Source organism: Palaemon carinicauda, chromosome 30 (genome assembly GCF_036898095.1).
Source record: "Palaemon carinicauda isolate YSFRI2023 chromosome 30, ASM3689809v2, whole genome shotgun sequence".
In the NCBI taxonomy this organism is placed as follows: Eukaryota; Metazoa; Arthropoda; class Malacostraca; order Decapoda; family Palaemonidae; genus Palaemon; species Palaemon carinicauda.
This window is the reverse complement of record NC_090754.1, coordinates 32,494,183-32,516,602: the sequence shown is the minus strand read 5'-3', so window position 1 is coordinate 32,516,602 and position 22,420 is coordinate 32,494,183. Positions and strand designations below refer to the sequence as shown.

The following is a 22,420-nucleotide window of genomic DNA, read 5'->3' as shown; positions in this document are numbered from 1 at the left end:
CATTACATGATCTGCCTACGTCCATTTTTTTTCTTACATGTTAGAATATTTTCTACTTTAGTTTGCTCTCGTATTCATGTTGCTCTTTTTCTGTCTCTTAGTGATATTCCCATCATTATTCTTTTCATTGCTCCTTGAGTTGTAATTAGATTTTGTTCTAAGGCTTTACCAAGGTTACAAATTTCTGATGCATAAGTTAAAACTGGTAGGACCATCTCATTAAATACTTTTCTTGTTAGAGAAAGTGGCATTTATTACTTTTCATAGTCTGAATTTGTTTTCCAAAAGCTCTCCAGACACACACACACACACACGCACACACACACACACACACACACACACACATATATATATATATATATATATATATTAGTATGAGCTTATTCGTGACCATCTGCTCTTCACTAGCCACTAGGTAGATATTTTTCTGTTTGTGAAATATGAGCATATATATTATGTCCAAACGCTATTGCACACATGATCATGTACTCATGTTCTCGCACACGCAATAAGGTAAGATTATTACCTCTCTCTCTCTCTCTCTCTCTCTCTCTCTCTCTCTCTCTCTCTCCATAAAGAGTGAAAGTTTCAAAATTGTATGATGTCAGATATTTAAATGAATAAACAAATTAAAATATTTTTTCGTTAATCTTTTTTTTTTTTTTTTTTTTTTTTTATATATAAATAAAAACCTCCAATGGCAGTCTTTTGACTGGAGTCATACGTCAGGTTCTTACCACATCTCCCACTCAAAATAATCATGAATAATTGGCTTAAAAAATGATATCTTCTTTGTCTAAGTTTATAACATATTCAAAAGGATGATTGATATTATCACTCGTATTGTATCAAGTTTAAACACTTTCAATGTGTTTGCTGATTAATGATAACAAATAGAAGAAAGTTACAGCGAATGTTACGATACAGCAACGTCACTTGGCCATTAGAGATTGCTGATTGTTTGCTTCTTACAAGCATCATCAGTGTGAGTCAGCGATTTTAAGGATGAAGTTTTTGGGAATGGTTTTATTTATGTTCTAGGTAATAAATGTGAGTACATTTTCAATATGAAACCTTTCCTTGCACTGGAACTGTTCTGTTTAGTTGTATGATTTATTTAAACTTCAGGGTCTCTCTCTCTCTCTCTCTCTCTCTCTCTCTCTCTCTCTTTCTTCTAGTTTATCTTTGTTTCCTTTGATCAATATGAATGTTTCTAAATACACATAGCCACTCAAATCTGCAAGACTTGTCTCGTCATTGTAAAGTAATATTCTCTGGCAGCAGAAAAGAATAAATACGTCATCTTGATTCTTTCTTTTCTTTGCTTATCTAAATTCCTTTCACAATTACCTTTCCGGTTTTTATTTTTAGACCACTGGTCATATTCTATATCATTTAAGATGAAAGAAATTGTTTAAGAAATTAGTATTCCATCAGAACATCTCTATTACGAAAACTCTTTGTATGTGCGTAAGACTGTTTTTGTTTTGATGTAGAACACTCATTTGTCTTCCTCAGACATCTTAGAAATGTCTATCCTTAGCGGGTCTTCCGTCGTATGACGTCATAGGAAGAATACTTATACCTAACGCAGCAAACCGAGGAGAGGATAATTCAGATAGGGTTTCGGTTAAAGATGCATGTAATAAACTTTGCTTCTCTTTGCGTTTGCTTGAAGATGATATTGCGTTCTCTTAATACCCAATGCTGCGAATAAGAGACTCTTTAGCTATGGTAAGCGGCTCTTTTAGGAGAGGGACACTCCAAAATCAAACCATTGTTCTCTAGTCTTGGGTAGTGTTATAGCCTCTGTATCATGGTCTTCCACTGTCTTGGGGGTAGAGTTCTCTTGCATGAGGGTACACTTGTGCACTCTATTCTATCTTTTTTTTCTTTCTCTTGTTATTTTGAAGTTTTTATAGTTTATATATAATAGATTTATTATAATGTTATTATTCTTAAACTTCTCTTGTATTATATAGCCTTATTTCCTTTCCTCACTAAGCTATTTTCCCTGTTGGTGCTCTTGGGCATATTGCATCCTGCTTTTCTAACCAGGGTTGTAGCTTAGCTAATAATAATAATAATAATAATAATAATAATAATAATAATAATAATAATGATAATAATAATAATAATAGTAATAATAATAATAATAATAATGTGCGCGTAATGGCAGGTAATGAGATTATGAGAATGAAAGTAGGGAAGGTTTCTCGATTCTTGATCATTAGTAATTAGTGGTAAAAATTGTGGACAATCTATTAAAATGAAAAGTAAATTAGATTTTGTTTTGTTTATAAATTTAATTATGAAAGTTGGAATTACTTATTCAAGGTACATACATACACAAACTTTTGAGATATATATAGACTTTATATTTATATATATATATATATATATATATATATTATGTATATATATATATACAAGGAATTTCGATGTTATACTTTAAACTTTATCATAAATTAAGAGTGTATATTTATTTTTTGGAGAAGCCGGCGATATTAGAAAAGATTTAACTTGATATAGCTTACACTAATATCGCGTATATTGTGAATTCAGTGGCTTCTCTTGCTGGAAAGAACATAGGTGAAATATGATAAATTAAAGAAGAATGAAAGAATATTTAAAAATACCAAATGATCATTGCTGGGCGATCGAGAACAATAACAAGAGTAATACTAAAGAAAGAGGAATCAAGCGAATAAGAAGAACAATTAGAAGGATCTAAGAAAAAAACTGTAGAAAAGCCATTAAAGAGATAGAAAAAAAGAAGAAATTTTCCTAGATCGGAGACGACATTCGAAATTACTTATGATTGCAGTTCCATCTGTCTCATCAGAGAGGTCTCTCTCTCTCTCTCTCTCTCTCTCTCTCTCTCTCTCTCTCTCGATAATTCCCGTAATTATAAGAATCGAAGTTGGAATTGGAATCGAAGTTGTTAAACATTCTAATTTCTTCTTGTGTTTGTGAATGAAAGTGATAGAGTCTATTGCTTGTTACGTGACTTTCTGAAGTCAAACGTTTGATGACTCGTAACTGTGCATATGATGAGATAATAAGGGAATAACTATATTTTATTTTAAGATGAAACTCTTACAAACAATTCACTCTCCGTTATGCACAGTCCCAGGTATTTAGTATACCGATATACCCAGTTAAATAAATTTTCTATTATTATTATTATTATTATTATTATTATTATTATTATTATTATTATTATTATTATTATTATTATTATTATTATTACATGCTAAGCTACAACCCTAGTTGTAAAAGCAGGATGCTTTAAGCCCAGGGGCACCAACAGGGAAAATAGCTCTGTGAGGAAAGGAAACAAGGAAAAATAAAATATTTTAAGAAGAGCAACAATATTAAAATGAATATCACTTTATAAACTATAAAAACTTCAACAAAACAAGTGGAAGAGAAATAAGATATAAGATAGAACAGTGTGCCCGAGTGTACCCTCAAGCAAGAGAACTCTAACTCAAGACAGTGGAAGACCATGGTACAGAGGCTAAGGCACTACCCAAGATTAGAGAACAATGGTTTGATTTTGGAGTGTCCTTCTAGAAGAGCTGCTTACCACAGCTAAAGAGTCTCTTCTACCCTTACAAAGAGGAAAGTGGCCATGTCTTAGATTTTATTTTAGCTTGCAATTTGGTTCATAAATATCTTTTACAGTAAAGGCCTACACCTTAAAATCCTTTGAAACAAAATGCATTTACTAGAAGTTTGGAATGATATGAGAGTTTTGTGCAAAGAATAACTTCATGTAAAATGAAATTGTTCGATCTATGCGGGTATATTTGAAATGTGTTTTATGAATATGTATTCCAGAGATATATAAACTGCTTTATTGAAAATTGACACATCGCAAAGATGCGCTTTTGAACTCGTGTCTCAATATGAGATTTACTGTTTTTTTATTTGTCTTGCAACATGCGATATCACTGTAAATTGTCGAATTGATAATGTTGTGTATTCAAATCACGATATATGTGTTCAAATCTGAAACTAGACTATTCCAAATTGTATATCATAATCTCTGTTGTCTATTTTATATATATTAATTCGATAAATTACTTACGTTTAGGACGACTGAAAAATTGTTTTGATTTGACCTGATTGTAGAAAGATTTTATATCAAAAGCTGTAGATGTATCGTCATAAGCCGGTAAACGACCTTATCTCCAACTTATGATTGATCGAACAAGGTTGTTTGGCAATCATTTCATCGACCGAGAGAGCACGTAATTGATGATGATGCGGAGCTAACAGATAATCGATCAGACAGTTTGATAAATATATGTGTACTAACAATTAGAACAGAGAGAGAGAGAGAGAGAGAGAGAGAGAGAGAGAGAGAGAGAGAGCATGGAGTTCTTTTCATAGCAATGATATAAAGTGGGTGATGTGGACTGCCACGGCTACTTATAACCTCGCTTCATCGGATAAACTGGAGTCAGCTCACTTAGGAGGCTTCCGATGTGTTATAACCCAGAGGAAGCTTTGTTTTCTTTGGTGTTATTAATATGCACAGGGAATGTCGTAGCTGGTCCGTCTTTGTCTATCTTCTGACGTAATTGCCGTTTACACTTACGTATACGGAGACGTATCTTGCATATATCTGTATGTACCTACATTTTATATATATATATATATATATATACATACATAAACTGACTAATTTAAACTTTAAATGCATAGGGATTAATCCACGACTCAGGCGCAGCAGGTTTAGGATGAACCTGTCAATGACCTGAAGTCATCCCTGCTAGGAGAAGCTGATATAGTCTATAGGCCTATATATATATATATATATATATATACATATATACATATATATATATGTATGTGTGTATACAGTATATCCACATAGATACATATATATATATATATATATATTATATGTGCGTGTGTGTGTGTGTGTATGCAGTATATCCACACACATATATATATATATATATATGTATATACATATATATATATATATATATGTGTGTGTGTGTGTGTGTGTATGCAGTATATCCACATATATATATATATATATATACACACACACAGAAAGACCATAAAAAGACGCAAGTGGAAGGACATGTCTAAGGCTTTTGTTCTGCAGTGGGCTAGTAACTGCTGCTGATGATGATGATGGTATATATTCATGCTTGTTTTTATTTTCTTAAATATTTGAGTTTTCTTTTGAGGTACTTCTTGGTGAAAATTTATGCAATTTTATTGGGAAAAAATATCCGAATACAATTAAACACTTTTTCGTATTAGATTCTCATCACAAGCTTGAATAATGTTATTCTGAACTTGATTATTTCTAAGGATTTCATGTGAAAATAACGTTCGTGGGAATCAACACTCCCATTGCAAAAGGTTTTCATAATAATTTCTAAAAACGACGATGTAATAAGATTTAAAAAAAAAAAAAAATAAAAATAAACCAAATATTCTTAAGTTTTTTAGAGGATTGTAGTGAAATAATGGAAAACCGGCACTCCCATTGCAAAAGGTTTTCACAATAACTTATAAAAACCTGAAAAAAATACAACTGAAAAATTTTGAAGCTTCTTAGAAGATTGAAGTGAAATGATGGAAATTGTGTGAAAATCTGACTTTGACCTAAATTCTCGTTGCTGAGTTAAATTATTTAACGCTTGAATTTGTACATTGATCGATGCATTTCTCGTTGTACAGTATGTGCTTTTACTGTGTAAGGTAATACGTATGCACATGATTGTGGCTATTGAGGGACTGTGGTTTAGTATGAATAGAATACTTCTTTTAAATTGCTTTAAAAATGACGTTACGTTTTTGTAATTTGTCTTCTTATGGTTTGAAAATAATCGATTGATTTTGATATTTAAATACTCTCTCTCTCTCTCTCTCTCTCTCTCTCGCTCGCTCTATATATATATATATATGTATGTATATATAATTTATATATATATATATATATGTATGTATATATAATTTATATATATATATATATGTGTGTGTGTGTGTGTGTGTTTGTATGTGTCTGTGTGTGTGTATGTTTCATGCACACACTCACTTACTCATATATTTATATTTATAAACGTATATGCATACATACACATACAACACAGAGTCTCTCTTTTGTTTGGTATGCAAGGTTAGACCAAGGTCTTTCCCGTGATACATTTTTGTGGTGCCACCTTTATTCGAGTGCGATACTTTCATTTTAAACCAACCGGGACTTGTTAGATGCAAATGAGTTTATGGGACGTAACAAACAACATCAACGCTACCAAATTGCTGCATGTTTATTGATCTGGTGTTTTTTTTTTATTTTTTTTTATTTTAACATTTGATTTTTTACACTCACTTTATTCTAGAATATTAATTTTCTGGCGGTGTATCTTAGAAATATTATTCATTTTAACGCTAATTGTTTCATGAACATTTTTTTTTTCATTTTTAAAAAAAATTTTTTTGGAAGATTCTTCAGTTTCTTTTTTTAATTAACATATAGAAAAACATACTATTTTCATAATATATTAAAATTGGATAGAAAAGAATATATTGAATATAACTGATTTGAGTTTGCTTGATTGCCATACTAAAGACAACATTAATTTAATTAGAAGTCATTTACCACTAAGCATCTGTACATGAATCTATGCGCCAATTAGTGGGTGAGGATTTCTATTTTGGTAAGAAACAAAATATTATGACAGACATTAGCCCAGAGCATTTGTTGGCCAGATTAAATTTTACCTAGTTATTTGTGAAATTTCATCTTGCATATAATTGATCTTTAGAACAAGATAAAATTAATATTATATATATATATATATATATATATATATATATTTGTGTATATGTAGCCTATACATGTATAAATATAGTGTATATATTGTATATATATACATACATTCATATATGTATATATCTTTCACATTAACTCACTGAAAGATTTTCGTTGCACATTTACCTCTTGCCAAAGAGTCTGATTTCTTTATCAGTAAAATTTCTTACACAATATTTAAATTTCAAGTAATCTGCATTGTTTAACGGCAGAGTTTTATTATGAAATAATTATTTGCGTCTATCGTTTCTGTATCATAAAGTGTTAAGAACTAATTCATTGGCAAAAAATCACCTTTTTGTGTATCATCATTTATTATTTTACCAAAGATGTGTGTTTTTATTGTAAAACATTATATATTAATATTTTCTCATGTAGATTATAATAGGCTAAATGAAAATTATTAGCCAAATTCGGGATTCAGTCTGTATTTAGGGCCTATTGTAAATGCCCCTACTTGGCGTTCTGCCAAACTGGGGTTCTAGTCCCGCTCAAGCTCTATAGTTTATTGTAGTGTCTGCATCCTCACCATCCTTGCGAGCTAAGAATGGTGGATTCTGGGTTAGCCTAGATCTACCTGCTGAGTTATTAGCAGCCATTGCCTGTCCCCCCTTGGTCCTAGTTTGGGTGAAGAGGGGTGCTTGGGTACTGTATATGTATATATATATAAATATATATATATATATATATATATATACTTATATATATATATATATATCAATAGGCGTAGGAGGAGATGATGATGATGATGATTATATGATAATGATAATAATAATAATAATATGGTCAGTCTCTATGCCATTGTGCTGCTAGCTAGGGCAATGTCACTATCCCTTGTCTCTGCCATTCATGAGTGGCCTTTAAAACCTTTAAAGAAGTTTTCCAGGAAATAAACAAACAAAAGGAAGATAATATTTCCAAACTCATGCTTCCAGTTCCTGCATCAGATCCAATCCAGGTGATTACCGACCCTCGTGCCAGTAATTAGTTTCCCCCCTCCTTTTCAGGTTAATTTAGGAGACCAAGGCCATGGGGGATCGGGGGGGGGGGGAGTTGAGGGAAGTGGGTGTTCTTAGGAGGGGGACTATGGACTGAGAACTGATTGAGAAGGAGGGGAGAGGATTGTTGACTGTCTCCCTCCCGTCCATTTTGTCATGCACGGCAGTAATGTGGGTTAGCAGTTAAGCTGGTTCTTTGCGGTAGCATGGACTATTATGTATATGTGGATCTCTCTCTCTCTCTCTCTCTCTCTCTCTCTCTCTCTCTCTCTCTCTCTCTCTCTCTCTCTCTCTCTCAGAGGTACATATTTAGAACCACTGATCCCTTTGGACATTTGTCCTCCTTCGTAGTAACTGACCCATTGAGTGACATTTCGAGCAGCTGACAGAAGTGAATAATAAGTCGTTTGTCGTATTCACACAACAAAGGGTGGAAGGGGGAGGTGGGAGGGGAACCATGCTATAAAGCCTTCAGGTTTTAGTTATGCTTATTTATGCATCGGCAGAAATTCCTTTTGAAAATGTCCAAATGTGTATTTTGTTTGATTTTTGGGTAACAATTCACATACACTAGTGTTAATTCCCATAAATAAAAAATGATTCAGGTAAATCCTATTACTTTTCTTTGTGCAAAATTGATTATTCTTAAGTGTTTGTAAATATTCTTTAAAATTGTTTCACTTCCCAATTAATACAAAACTTAATAACAATTAACTAAGTTGAAGTTGAATTTCAATGAATATTCAGACTGAGATCATTAGATACGATTTTGTTCTATCATAATTTGATAAGTAGTCGTTCTTTGAGATTAACATCCTGAAACGGAAAAGTCATATGGATAATCCTTTTCTAAAGCAGAAAATAAAATAAATAGCAAAGGGTATTGAAATATTCCTAAAGTGTGGATTTTAGGAATATAATCCCTTTTCATTATATTCCAAAAGGGTTTTTTCATTATCACAGATAAAATGGGTAAATGCTTTGCCTAACAAAAATTAAGAACTTCAACTCCGGTTTAGGTTTATTTTAAGAAGACAGTGTACCCTTTGTATATACAGTTTGTATACTCTCTCTCTCTCTCTCTCTCTCTCTCTCCTCTCTCTCTCTCTCTCTCTCTCTCTCTCTCTCTCTCTCTCTCTCTCTATATATATATATATATATATATATATATATATATATATGTATATATATATATAAATATGTATGTATGTATGTATATATAGTTTACTCTGTATACGTATATATATATATATATACTATATATATATATATATATATATATATATATATATATATACTTATATATGCATATATATATATATATATATATATATATATGTATGTATGTATATATATTTATATATATATGTATATATATACATATATATATATATTACGTTTTACTCTCTCTCTCTCTCTCTCTCTCTCTCTCTCTCTCTCTCTCTCTGAGCGGAATATTGCTGTAGTCGATGGAAGACATAGAACGTCCAGGATGCAATGTAGTCACTCAGGACACTCGAGAAGGGCTTCCTCCTCCCGGTTCGAACCCTCCTCACGTACACCGGCTTCGGTAAAGTTTCTCGTTGTGACCCATTTTATGATGTCAAGTAATCGCTGGACCTTATGTAATGTATTGAGATCTTCAGCATTTTTGTCAATACTGTTACCCGTAGATTTTCGACTAGCCATTACTAGTCCACTGCAGAATAAAGGCATCAGACATGGCCTTCCACTTGCATCTGTTTATGGTCTTTCTGTGTCAGTCCACACTCGCAAACTTTCTTAGTTCAGCATTCTATCGTCTTCTCTTGCTTCCCCTGCTTGCTTCTTTTACAGTCTCTATGGACCCATTCTGTTAATCGTAATGTCCACCTATTGTATGTCATTTTCATTATATATACAGTATACAGTATATATGTATATATATATATATATATATATATATATATATATATATATATATATATATATATATATATATACATATATATATATATATATATATATATATATAGAGAGAGAGAGAGAGAGAGAGAGAGAGAGAGAGAGAGAGAGAGAGAGAGAGAGAGAGAGAGAGAGAGATAAATTAACAGTTAAAAACTTCTTTTGGTCATGGTTTGCATTATTTATATAACCTTCCATTTTCCAAAAAGCATAACTGTCAGTACATTTATGACCTTCAATTTTCATTTCCGTGTTTCCATTAAGACAGGATTTCAGAAGAACTGTAAACTGCTCTTTCTATCGTCCTTTGCATTAAAAAATATATTATTTGAAAACACACAAATCTTCAAGAAATACTCAATATAGAATCCGAGAAACGCAATGACAGCCTACATTTTGCCTTCGCGATTAGCAGAGTTACGACTCTCATTGCATGCAATCATACTTGCTCGCTCCCAGTTATAAGATAGACAGTTTTGCGGGCATCGTCGTTATCAGAGTGTGACTGTGTTTTTCGGTGACGAAGTTCATCAGGAGAGGAGGAACGGCGGTGAAAACTGCATCAGCGATAATTATCTTAACCATAATTATTTTCCCCGTTGCATCGCAAGTGGTGACGCTGTAATGGGAAGTTATAAAATGGAAGCGATTTTTACCTTTAGAAAGTTTTCCAACCTTTTTTTTATTTTTATTTTTTTATTTTCTTTTCTCTGCTATTATTGTTATGACGCCTGCGATTATGGCCAACTACTACGAAAGTAGCATCCATTTCCTTCCACCCCCCCCCACACCAGGTTATTCACACACACACAGCGTAACGAATTGCCATAGTGAATGAATTTTCAAATGACAGTTTTGTTTATGTTACTCTTCACACGTTTGTATATTATCTAATTCTTCCTTGAATTATATTTGAAGGGAATAGGGTAAAGTATTGACCCAATTCCCTCTTTTTATTCTATTACGTTTCTTTGCGCTATTCTTTAATGTTTTTCCATAGATTCTCAAATTAAACATTCCTATTATATTACAATTTTTACTTTACTGAAAATTATATTTCGTGCATTTTATAAGAAGCGAAAGAACAGTTGAACTTTTTTTTATTGTTCATTATTATTTTTTCAGATTTCAGAAAACAAATTAACATTAATAATCTAATATGTAATTTTCTTTCATTACAGGTACGTGCAGGAAGGTTCAACATGATTATGATACACTTTCGTAAGTATTTTTTTAATTTGTCAGGATAAATATTTGCATTTGCATCTTTTCATAAACTGCAAGTACAAGCTTTCATAGCATAGAAAGTAACTTCCACATTACCAAATATTAATCATAAATTTAAGATAGGAAAAGAAACCGTAAATACATTCATAAATTCGTTGTTTATTCTGCTCGAAAGCTGAGTGGTTAATGAGAGCTATTATTATTAGTAGTTTTGCAGTCGTTGTTGCGAATTCTGCTTTCTCTGAATAAGTAAGAGGAACTTGAGCTTTCATTACTCATTAATAAAATAAGGAAACCTAGGGAGGCCTCAAGAAACACCAACGCCTGTTTGCAACTGGAATTAGAGCTATTTGGAATTACAAACTTCATAGACGTGTTTATTGTTTCAAAATCATATACTTTTCACGTTGCTGTCGTTATTAGAATTTTTTTTTCAGAAACAGTTGAAAGATCTTTTTTATTATGATCTATCTATCTATCTATCTATCTATCTATATATATATATATATATATATATATATATATATATATATATTTATATATGTATATATGTATGTATATATGCATATATATATATATATATATATATATACATATACATATATATATATAACCTTTATATATTTCTTTCCTGTCACGCTAATGGGCAACCACTCGGAAAACAACAATCACCCAAACATTGCCTAAAAGAAGCGTGTTGTAGTTAGGAAAGTGGGAGTATTTGGGAAGGGTTGGATCTGTGTGGGTGCATGTATATATGTGTGTGCATATCTACCTAAGTATTTAGCCGTTATTTTTGACGGGTTGCGTACATTAGCAAAATATATTTTCCTACTGTTTTTAGAAAGTTCATATATTTAAGTACATTGAGGGGAGGATGGCATGGATGAAAGAACACCAATGGGAAATGCTCCGAAATTTGCCCTCGTGTTGCGACGCATACCCCTCAACATTCTTTCTACAAGAACTTAATTTAATGCAACCATTACTGGATCTCCTTATGAGGAGGTTGGTGTTTGTTAGAGACAATAGAGGAGGAATGGTCGACCCCGTAGTTTTAACTCCGTAGATTTCAACAGCTAGCTTTTAATATTCATCATATCAGAACTTCGCTTCATGCAAGCATACTTGAGATGGAGTCTTCCATCATCTTTATTTCGATTAAAGGTTTAGTGAGTTCATATCTATTTTAGGTGGGGAGAGGAGTGAAATTTAGATTTGACTCCGTACTCGGCGTACTATTATAAAAGTTTCCCTTCTGCTACTTTCCTTCCTATAGCGTCATTTTCACTTCTACCTGATGAACGCACTCGCTGATGGATTTAAGCTGATGACTACGATTAGTCTCATTCCATACAATTATCGTGAGATTTTTTTTTTCAGTTCCTGAATTACAAGCTCTAAAGGAAAGAAAAAGAAAGTAACATCGGGGTTTTTCACTTTTCTCTTCGTGATGAACATTTTAGTTTCTGCCAAGTTCTCTGACCAAGTTTCATTTGAAATTTGTTATTAATATTTTGTCTTTTGGTCTTGAAATTTTTTCTTTATATCATCTACAACCACACACTTATACATATCTTTGCACGTGTACAGATTTGTGTGTGTTAGAGAGAGAGAGAGAGAGAGAGAGAGAGAGAGAGAGAGAGAGAGAGAGAGAGAGAGAGAGCGAGCTGCTTCATCATATTTATGCTTTAGTTATAGAATCGGTAACTTCTATGGAGTCATTCAATCAATGACTTTCATATATCCACCTATAGTTTGAAATATAATAATGATTTCCATTTACCATGTGATACGAGAAGTTTATTATTATTATTATTATCATCATCATTATTATTATTATTATTATTATTATTATTATTATTATTATTATTACTTGCTAAGCTACAACCTCAGCTGGAAAAGCAGGATGCTATAAGCCCAGGGGCTCCAACAGGGAAAATAGCCAAGTGAGGAAAGGAAACAAGGAAAAACGAAATATTCTAAAAACAGTAACAGCATTGATATAAATATCTCCTATATAAGCTATAAAAACATTAACAAAACAAAAGGAAAAGAAATAAGATAGAATAGCGTGTCCGAGTGTACCCTCAAGCAAGAGAACTCTAACTCAAGACAGTGAAAGACCATGGTAAAGAGGCTAAGGAAATAAGAAACATGCCTACCTTGCTTCTCCATAGATTTTTTAATTCATATTTTTATCTATGATATAAATCTTATTCGCTACGATGAAAATGCTCTTTGAGTGAAAGTGAAACCCAGAGAAACCAACTATCATTATGGGTAACTGAGGTGTCCTCCACCCAACCACCCTCCTTGTCAGGGTCCGCTATGAAAGTGTTATTAGTCTGCGGTGGATGTATGGGTGAAAAAGTATGTCCTTAATGGGTCCCGGTCCAGGTGGATGGATGATGCATGGAAGGGCAATAACACCGCGAATAGATTAGTCAATATACAGTACTCTCGTGACCCATATAAAATGACTGTTAATATTTAGATAGAAAGATATGCACACACACACGTACACGCACATGCAGAGATTTAACTCTTCCCACGCCTTCTCTCCAGGGTATGATTACTCCCTCTCCTCCTTACCTAAGGGAGAGGAACGGGGGGGAGACCCAGTAACTTAACTTCTGACAATCTGACATAGCCATTGAGCATGACCGGCTATATATATATATATATATATATATATATATATATATATATATATATATATATATATATATATATGTATGTATATTCAAACATTTGCTCTATCATATACAGGAGATGCGTAGCCTAAATCCACACTGTATAAATGAACGAGTAAATCCAAAATTAACGAATGATTAGACTCTTCTAATTGCGGAAACAGACGAAAGCTATGGAGGTTTTCCATTCAGGAAACTGGCAATCCTCCACCCACAATCCTCACCCACCTGCAGGAAGTGGAGGAGGGCTACAGTCATCCACCTGGAGAATATCTATCTGCGTGTCTGTCTGTCTGTCTATCTGTCTCTCTTTAATGATGGCATTTTTATTCGTAGAAAGTGTCGGTGTCGGATGTTATAGAACTGAAAGTTATGCGGAACTAATCATTATTTAGAGGCTCGTATTACCTCCGGGGTTTCTCTGTTTATTACATGAACAGTAATCCCGTCGGGGAGAATGAGACGGAGATTACTTTGTTTTTGTTTTTTTATGTCTTCCATTTGTTTGCTTGTTCTGGTTTGCATAATCAAATCCTCTATATATATGTGTATATATGTATATATATACATATATATATATATATATATATATATATATATATATGTATATATATGAATATATATATATATATATATATATATATATATATATATGTATATATATGTATATATATATATATATATATATATATATATATATATATATATATATATATATATATATATATTCAACGTAATTTCGTCGAATAAAAACAGTATATTTTCTCAAGTTTTGGGAAATATCTCTACACCTTTTAGTAAAAGCTTCCATAGATGTGATAAAACACATATATGGATAGGATAACCATTCATATGTTATTTTAACAATATTTATCAAAAGTTCCGGAAAATATTTGTAAGTAACACTGACAATTATGATAAACAGCGATGGAACAGTTTTCTAACATGAATGGTAAAAGTATTCGTAAGATTATATAGAACATTTTGTATATTACTTTACCAAAATGTTAAGAGAAACACCCCAATAGACTAGTGTTTAAGAAAAGCTGACTCACAGGATTCAATTCAACATGACAATGTATTGTTAAGGACAACGAATCATTACTTATAAATGCTTTATATAGGTTTTAACTTCATGGCAATTTATATCTTATCTTTATCTGTTGATCGGTTGGTTGTTAATGCATGAATTTTCGAATTATTCATAAAGTAACTTGCATAATTTTCCAATCTGAGGCGTGAAAACGTGATAATTCTTTGTTAGAACCCAATGTTTAGTTTTTATCGTAATTGGCGGTAACCCTTAGATGTTTCCTTATTTATTTCTTTTTAGAGTGAGAAATTGCTCTCACTTCATTCACACTATAAGTGTGTGATTAGAAAAGTTTTGTTTATGTCATTGATATTTTAATTCTAATTCATGTGACTTAATTTTTAGGCCTTTATCAACGTCTAATAGATTAACCGATATATTTTTACCTAATTAAGCTACACACAGACCAATAATAATAGGTATTAATTTGAGCACCTTTAATTTTTGCCTTAGTTCCTTCTTCAAAATACACATCATTAGTGTATATTCGGAAACTGATCGTAGTCCTAATTCTGGGCAAAAGTTCATATTATCATCTTCCCTATGTGATAAAGAGAAAATGTGTCTCTATATATATATATATATATATATATATATATATATATATATATATATATATACATGTGTATATATATATATATATATATATATATATATATATATATATATATCATTCCTGTCATGCTCAGGTGGGAAGGGAGTAGTTATACCCTAGTGAGAGGTACACTCGGAAACCACACTTTCCCACAAATTGCCGAACCAGCGGGTTGTAGTTAGGAAAGGGGGAGGGAGGAAGGATTGAACCTGTGTATTTGTGTGCGAGAGTTTGCATACCTATCTAAATATTTAGCCATCATTTTTGACGGATCGTGTACACAAGTAATTACTTATATATTCACGCAATTAACTTTTCGCCTTAATTCGTTCACAGCGAAAACAAATGTTCATTAATCCCTAAAAACTTCTTTTACTGCATATATTCTTGTACAAAGAGGCCATACTATCTCATAGAAATTACCTATTTGATTTATAAACAGTTCGGACATCCTCACCTTTGAAACAGATGAATGTTTGAAATCAGTGATCCGGGACATAGCGGATTCTCGATACCGCCTATAGTCGAGGTTTCGCCCGTTAGAATTTCTGTAATACGAAGCTTTTCACCTTTCAAAGTTACCACAATTTGTGGCAGTTGGATGATTGCTTACAAAAAGTACATTTTATCTTAATTCCAGAGTATATTGTACGCGTGACCTTAATTCTTGTTCTGTATTGATATTTAACTGTTAAATATCAATACAGAATAAGAATGTATTCTATGTATCTTAACCCCTGCCATTAGTAACGCTGACTTTAAATAATTTTTAATTATTATTTCGATTATTATCAATACTAAATGTTTCCTTTAACCACAAGCACTGCACGATAAACGTGTTTGAAACGGGAATATTAGTCATCTTCTGGTGTAAATACGGAATTCCGTGTTGAAAGTAGACAAAACATACAAAAGATCAAGACAAGTTTTATTTCGTTAATTTGAAGAAGTTCAAGAGAGTAATGAGACCAGACTAATCTGAATATTTCCGAGTTTTGCTGTTCGTCTGTTATTTTGGAAAGAGGATTCTGTCAAAGTCTACATATTGAAATATATCCGAAAAGGCTTTAAGTAAAGGTACGTTAATCTTATGTTGCAAGTGTTATACCATTAGGGAACACTGTCTTTACCTAAAACCTGTCTAATTTTATTTACACCTAATGCAAAACATTGTTTACAAAAAAAAAAAAAAAGGTTAATGTCAGTAAAGTTTTAAAAGTAACCTTGAATGTAGCAAGTCACTAATATGTTATAGTATTATCAGCAACTACATTAAGTGAATAGGTCAACTTCTATTATTATTATTATTATTATTATTATTATTATTATTATTATTATCAGCTAAGTTACATCCCTAGCTGGAAAAGCACGATGCTATAGACCCAAAGGCTCCAGCATGGAAAAGTAGCCTTGTGAGGAAAGGTAACAAGGAAACAAATAAACTACAAGAGAAGTTATGAACAATCAAAATAAAATATTTTAAGAACAGTAACAACATTAACATAGATCTTTCATTTATAAACTATAAAAACATGAAGATCTGCTTTAGAAAAAAAAATTATCTATAAACAAACTTCCCTCCTGGAATTTTGTTTTCAACTTCTCTAAACAAAAGGGTCACCAACAAATCTATATTTTCTAATTTAGTTGCCGTAAGCAAACAGGTCACTGTCAGTTTAGATATTTTTACTGTTAGCTTTCTCTAAATGCTTGCTTTTAAACACGACAAAGACATACCGGCAATTCCTAGCATTGTTCGTCGAGGAAAACTAGTTGAACAGAGTTATTTTGGCTCTCTCTCTCTCTCTCTCTCTCTCTCTCTCTCTCTCTCTCTCTCTCTCTTTCTACAAGATAAGGCAGCTTTTCCGAACTCAACAATCATGACATATATTTAGATTTGAGGAGGAAAAATAAAAATGATAAAGGAAGGGTAATGTAGAATTAGTTATATAAAATATGCAAATTTAATTGAATAAAAATCCAAAGTAGAATAAATAGAACGACATACATAAAAGCAAAAAAATACATTTTAAATTTAGTGTAAAAACACTAAATAACGTATAGAAGGTAACTTAAATCAAATCTAAGAAGAAAAAAACTTTGGAAAGAAGTAGAAAAGTGAAACAAGAACTAAATACAATTACGAAAAAAAAAAGAAAAAAGAAAAAAAGAATGAACGTATAAAAAGAGATATTCGCAAGACTTTACCTGTTTGTCGACACTTAAGTGACTAAACGCATACCTGTGGGTCTAGACGTGACCCAGGTTACCCAGTGCTCGCGGCCCTGAACTATTTTTTCTCCTATGCTGGGGAATTGTTCTTTCTATTTAGAAATTGGGGATATTGCTTCCTTTATGCTTCAGGGAAATACGTGTGCATTGTCAGTGGGTAGTAGGTCTCTCTCTCTCTCTCTCTCTCTCTCTCTCTCTCTCTCTCTCTCTCTCCAGCAAAAATGCACAACGGTAGGGGTAAAGGTCAGAGGGTTTTTTTTTCACCCAGCTTGAGAATCAACGATAACTGGATGTAAATAAACCTCGCGAGAATTGTTTCCTATGTTACATTTCAATTTGGAATCATCTCCCTTATGTAATATATTTGTGTGTGTGTTTATGCGTGTATGTAAATAAATCTATATATATATATATATATATATACACACGCACACACACACACACATATATATATATATATATATATATATATAATTTCTTTCCGGTCATGCTCAGCTGCATTACTAGACGTATAACTATTCGGTCTCTCCCTGTCTCTCGGGTAGGGGGAGGGGTTGGGAATTGTTGAATCGGTGTGTGTGTGCATATCTATCTAACTATTTACCCGTCATTTTAATGGGTCGCGTACACTAGTAATAGAATTGTAGCTCTACTAGATTACCCTCTTGATCAGGCAGATAGTTAGCATGAAGGAAATTAGTCATATCATAACGAGAAAATAGTTAATTAATCGTAGTCAATTAAATTAAGCCTTCAGACTTTTAACGTAAGGCTGCTCTGCAAGTAATTGACAAAGTTAATCAATATGTCTTTTATCAAGAAGATCCGAGTGGCATCCAGTTTGCTGAATAATATATTCATCGAATATTAAACATCCAAATAGTATATAAAGGGAAAAAAAACATTTAATGAACGCAAGAAATACCAGACATCAAAGTTTCAAGGAAAACTAAGCTGTCAGTCACCATGAAGAATATGTCAGCCAACTAGAACAAATTCGGGGCAGTCATTATCAAGGAAAACTTGCGGTCAAATAATAAAGAATGTGAAATATCCAATTGCTATTAAGGAAAATGGTTGTAGAGATATCTAGCTTTATTTAGTTTTCAACATTTAGAACTAGGTTTTTACAGTAGGCATCAAAACTGATGCAACAAATTGCAAAATTAATCGTACGTACTTCTTTAAAACTCGTGGAGTTGTCAGTTAGTATAGTTTATTCTAATTATTGTCATCCTCTTTATCTGATGATAATTATCAGGGATTAACAGTAGAAATACAGAAGGGATTTCGTTGGTGAATGGTCAATTTTAGTGCAATAATTGTTTATTAAAAGCGAGGTCCTTTAAATATACTCGGAGTTATTTAAAGGACCTTGATTAAAAGAAATGTCATTGCTAATAACCGTATGGCAACTTGCCATTTATCAAAGTGTACTTCTTATTTAATTTTACTCACATTAGGAAAAGCAAGTCAGGACATTCAACCTAGCAAGCCAAGGTAGGACGGGACATATTGGAAATAGTAGGTTATTGTTATAAAAAGGTGGTAGAGAAGAGCGAGGAAAATAAAGTGGAGAATATATTTGAAAAACTCGGGTAGACAAAATAGCATTTCGATGCTCTTGTTTGCATTTTAGATATAATACCTTTGCAAGTAGCAAGGACTAAATAGGATTTAGAAAGTAATAGTAAAATACAGGTCCACAAACTGGCATAATAATGATATTGATACTATTGATAATAAGAAACATTATTAAAAAACTTCTATAATCCCTTCATTATTCACACGCACGCAGGTTTCCAAGGCCATTTGCGAAAGAGGACAACGAATTAGTGAAAGAAAGATTGCAGAACAAGATCTTCCCTGTGGGATCCTATTTCACATAGCAACCTATTTCAAGGAGAACCTATGTAATCGTATCTTCAGACACCTGTTTTGAGTACCCGGATTCTTCCTTATCCTTATTATTATTTAATAAATGCAGCTTTGTGGTTGTTGCTTTTGTTGTTTTAGGAGTTTGTTGGTGTTATTTATGTGTTACAATTCATAATAATTATTATTATTATTATTATTATTATTATTATTATTATTTTTATTATTATTATTATTATTATTTATATTATTCAGAAGGAAATGGGATCACGTTATTAGATTAAGCTTCTATACATATATATATATATATATATATATATATCTACACACAAACGCTCGCACACACACACACACACACACATATATATATATATATATATATATTTATGTGTGTGTGTGTATGCGTATATTTACTATATGTAAGTGCATATATATTATTTTTTCATCTGTTATAATTTCTTCATAAAAAAATTTAATCTAATTTCTAGCGACTCGTTTTCCGTCCCATAAAAAACCGTTGCATTAACATAATGGCAGCCAAGTGCGACGTCGGGCCAAGAGTTCACAAAAGCTGACTTTGCGGACCTGGAACACACGCGAGGCATGTTTTCCCTAACATTTTCTCTTTAACGGACACAAGAAGCGCTTTCTAGGTATTATTTCAGTTAACATGCCAAGTAATTTTCTTTTCTGGTGCATTTTAGCTTACTACTACTACTACTACTACTACTACTACTACTACTACTATTATAATTATTATTATTATTATTATTATTACTATTATTTTTATTATTATTAGTATAATTAAAATTTTCTCGAATAAGAAAATATTCATATGGAGGCAGATGGGAATATTTTAATCCTTTGATTTGGAAGTCAGTTTTAAGGAAAGAACATTATTTTTGGGGGGGCTGCGTTCGAATCCAGACGAACAGTAACTCACTAAGCTATGGGCGGTTGTCATTCTTCTGGCGCTCAAACTTCAACTGGAAAAAGTACTCACCAAGATACCAGAGATCTGAACTATTCTTGCGCTACCACTTCAATTGGAAAAAGTACTTGCCGAGATACCATAGAGCTGAACTCTCCTGGTGCTACTACTTAAACTGAAAATAATACTTGCTAATATACCAGAGATATGAACTATTCTGGCGGTACCACTTCAATTAAAAAAAAAAAAATATTTGCCAAGATATCAGATTGCTGAACTCTTCTGCCGCTACCACTTCAGTTGGAAAAAAGTACTTACTTATCAAGATACCAGAGGGTTAACTCTTCTGGCACTACCATTTCAGTTGAAGGAATTACAAGCCAAGCTACCAGAGGCTAGACTCTTCTGTCACTACAATTTCAATAAGAAAAAGTACTTGCTACGATATCAGAGTGCTAAGATCTTCTGGTGCTACCACTTTATTTGGAAAAACAGTACCTGTCGAAATACCAGTAGGCTATCTTGCACTACATCATTTATGGGAAAAAGTATTTGGCACAATATTCCTTCTGGTACAACCCAGAAACGTAAATGGTATGCTACCTTTAAATCTGCCCTCTTTGGTGTAATCTTAATGGTGCCTCCTTTACTTAAATTAGATAGGTCTTTCACTCACTGTCCAAAGGAAAATGCAACCATTTTGGCTTCGATTGGAAAAAGTACGTAATCAGATACCAGAAAACTGTCTAACTTTACCACTTCAATTGGAAAACGTACTTGCCAAGATACATAATGGCTGAACTCTTTTGGTTCTACCACTTCAATTGATGAGAGGATATATATATATATATATATATATATACTGTATATATATATATATATATATATACTGTATATATATATATATATATATATATGTATAAATATATATGTATATGTGTGTATGTATCAAAAATGCAGTTAAATGTAAAAGAAAATATATTTCCCTGTTTCATTTTAAATCAAGGTGCTATCGACGTATCCATTGTCTAAGAGTTGTAGACGATTGGAAAGGAAAACCTTGACACAATTCAAGAATGAAGCAATTGGTATTTACGCGCATACCAGAGCATCAAATGGCACTTGCCATTTCTTTGTCTTATTACGTTTACTTCATCGATCTCTTAAAAAGTGAACTGAATTTTTTTTTCTTTTATGAAGAAATGTACACTTATGATTTTTACAATTTATAGTATTGTATATACATTATAAAATATTTACATAAATAAATTTTTCGTATTAGGTGAATGTAGGGTAATTAACATATTGTTTTAGAGCAAGGTTTTTTATATAATATGGTTTACATTATTAGAAGAAGTAAAAAATAGAAAGCAAATATAATGACTAACTTTATTAAAAGGAGTTAAAAAAATTCGTTGATCTATATTTTTCTAAAATTGAGACTTTCATTGGTCTCCTTTCCATATCATTTGAGCTCGTTAAAGCAATCAAGTATATTATATAGCAATTTGGAAATTACCTAAATACGTTCTTCGAATCATTAGAGGAACAATTACATTGCTTTAATGGGTATTTATAGGACTGATAATTACCTCCCGATAGTTTTTGGCAATATTCAAATGAACTTAAATGACGTAGTTTGTCATGAATTGGCGTTTGGTCTGTATTTATAATGGTAATTATATAATGGTTTGTGATTGTTCTTCGACGATTTTTGGAAATTATTCAAATGAGAAAGAATATTAGTATAATGGATGCAGTTTCGTTAACTTTAATTGAAAAGGAACGTATCAATTATTATTATTATTATTATTATTATTATTATTATTACTATTATTATTATTAAAATTATTATTATTATTATTATTATTATCGATTTAATGTTTGTGCAATGCCTTCTTTGTGCTAACTCGCGGTAATGTGCGCGTATTCTGAACCATGCACAATAGTTATTATTATTGTTGCTAGCTAGGCTACAACCG

The 22,420-nt window shown here is 32.0% G+C and overlaps 1 protein-coding gene across 1 annotated transcript in view; it reads left to right on the top strand.

Annotated features, from left to right (window-relative positions):
* LOC137622977 (bicaudal D-related protein homolog) overlaps window positions 1-22,420 on the top strand; it is a 262,077-nt gene that overhangs the window by 55,001 nt on the left and 184,656 nt on the right.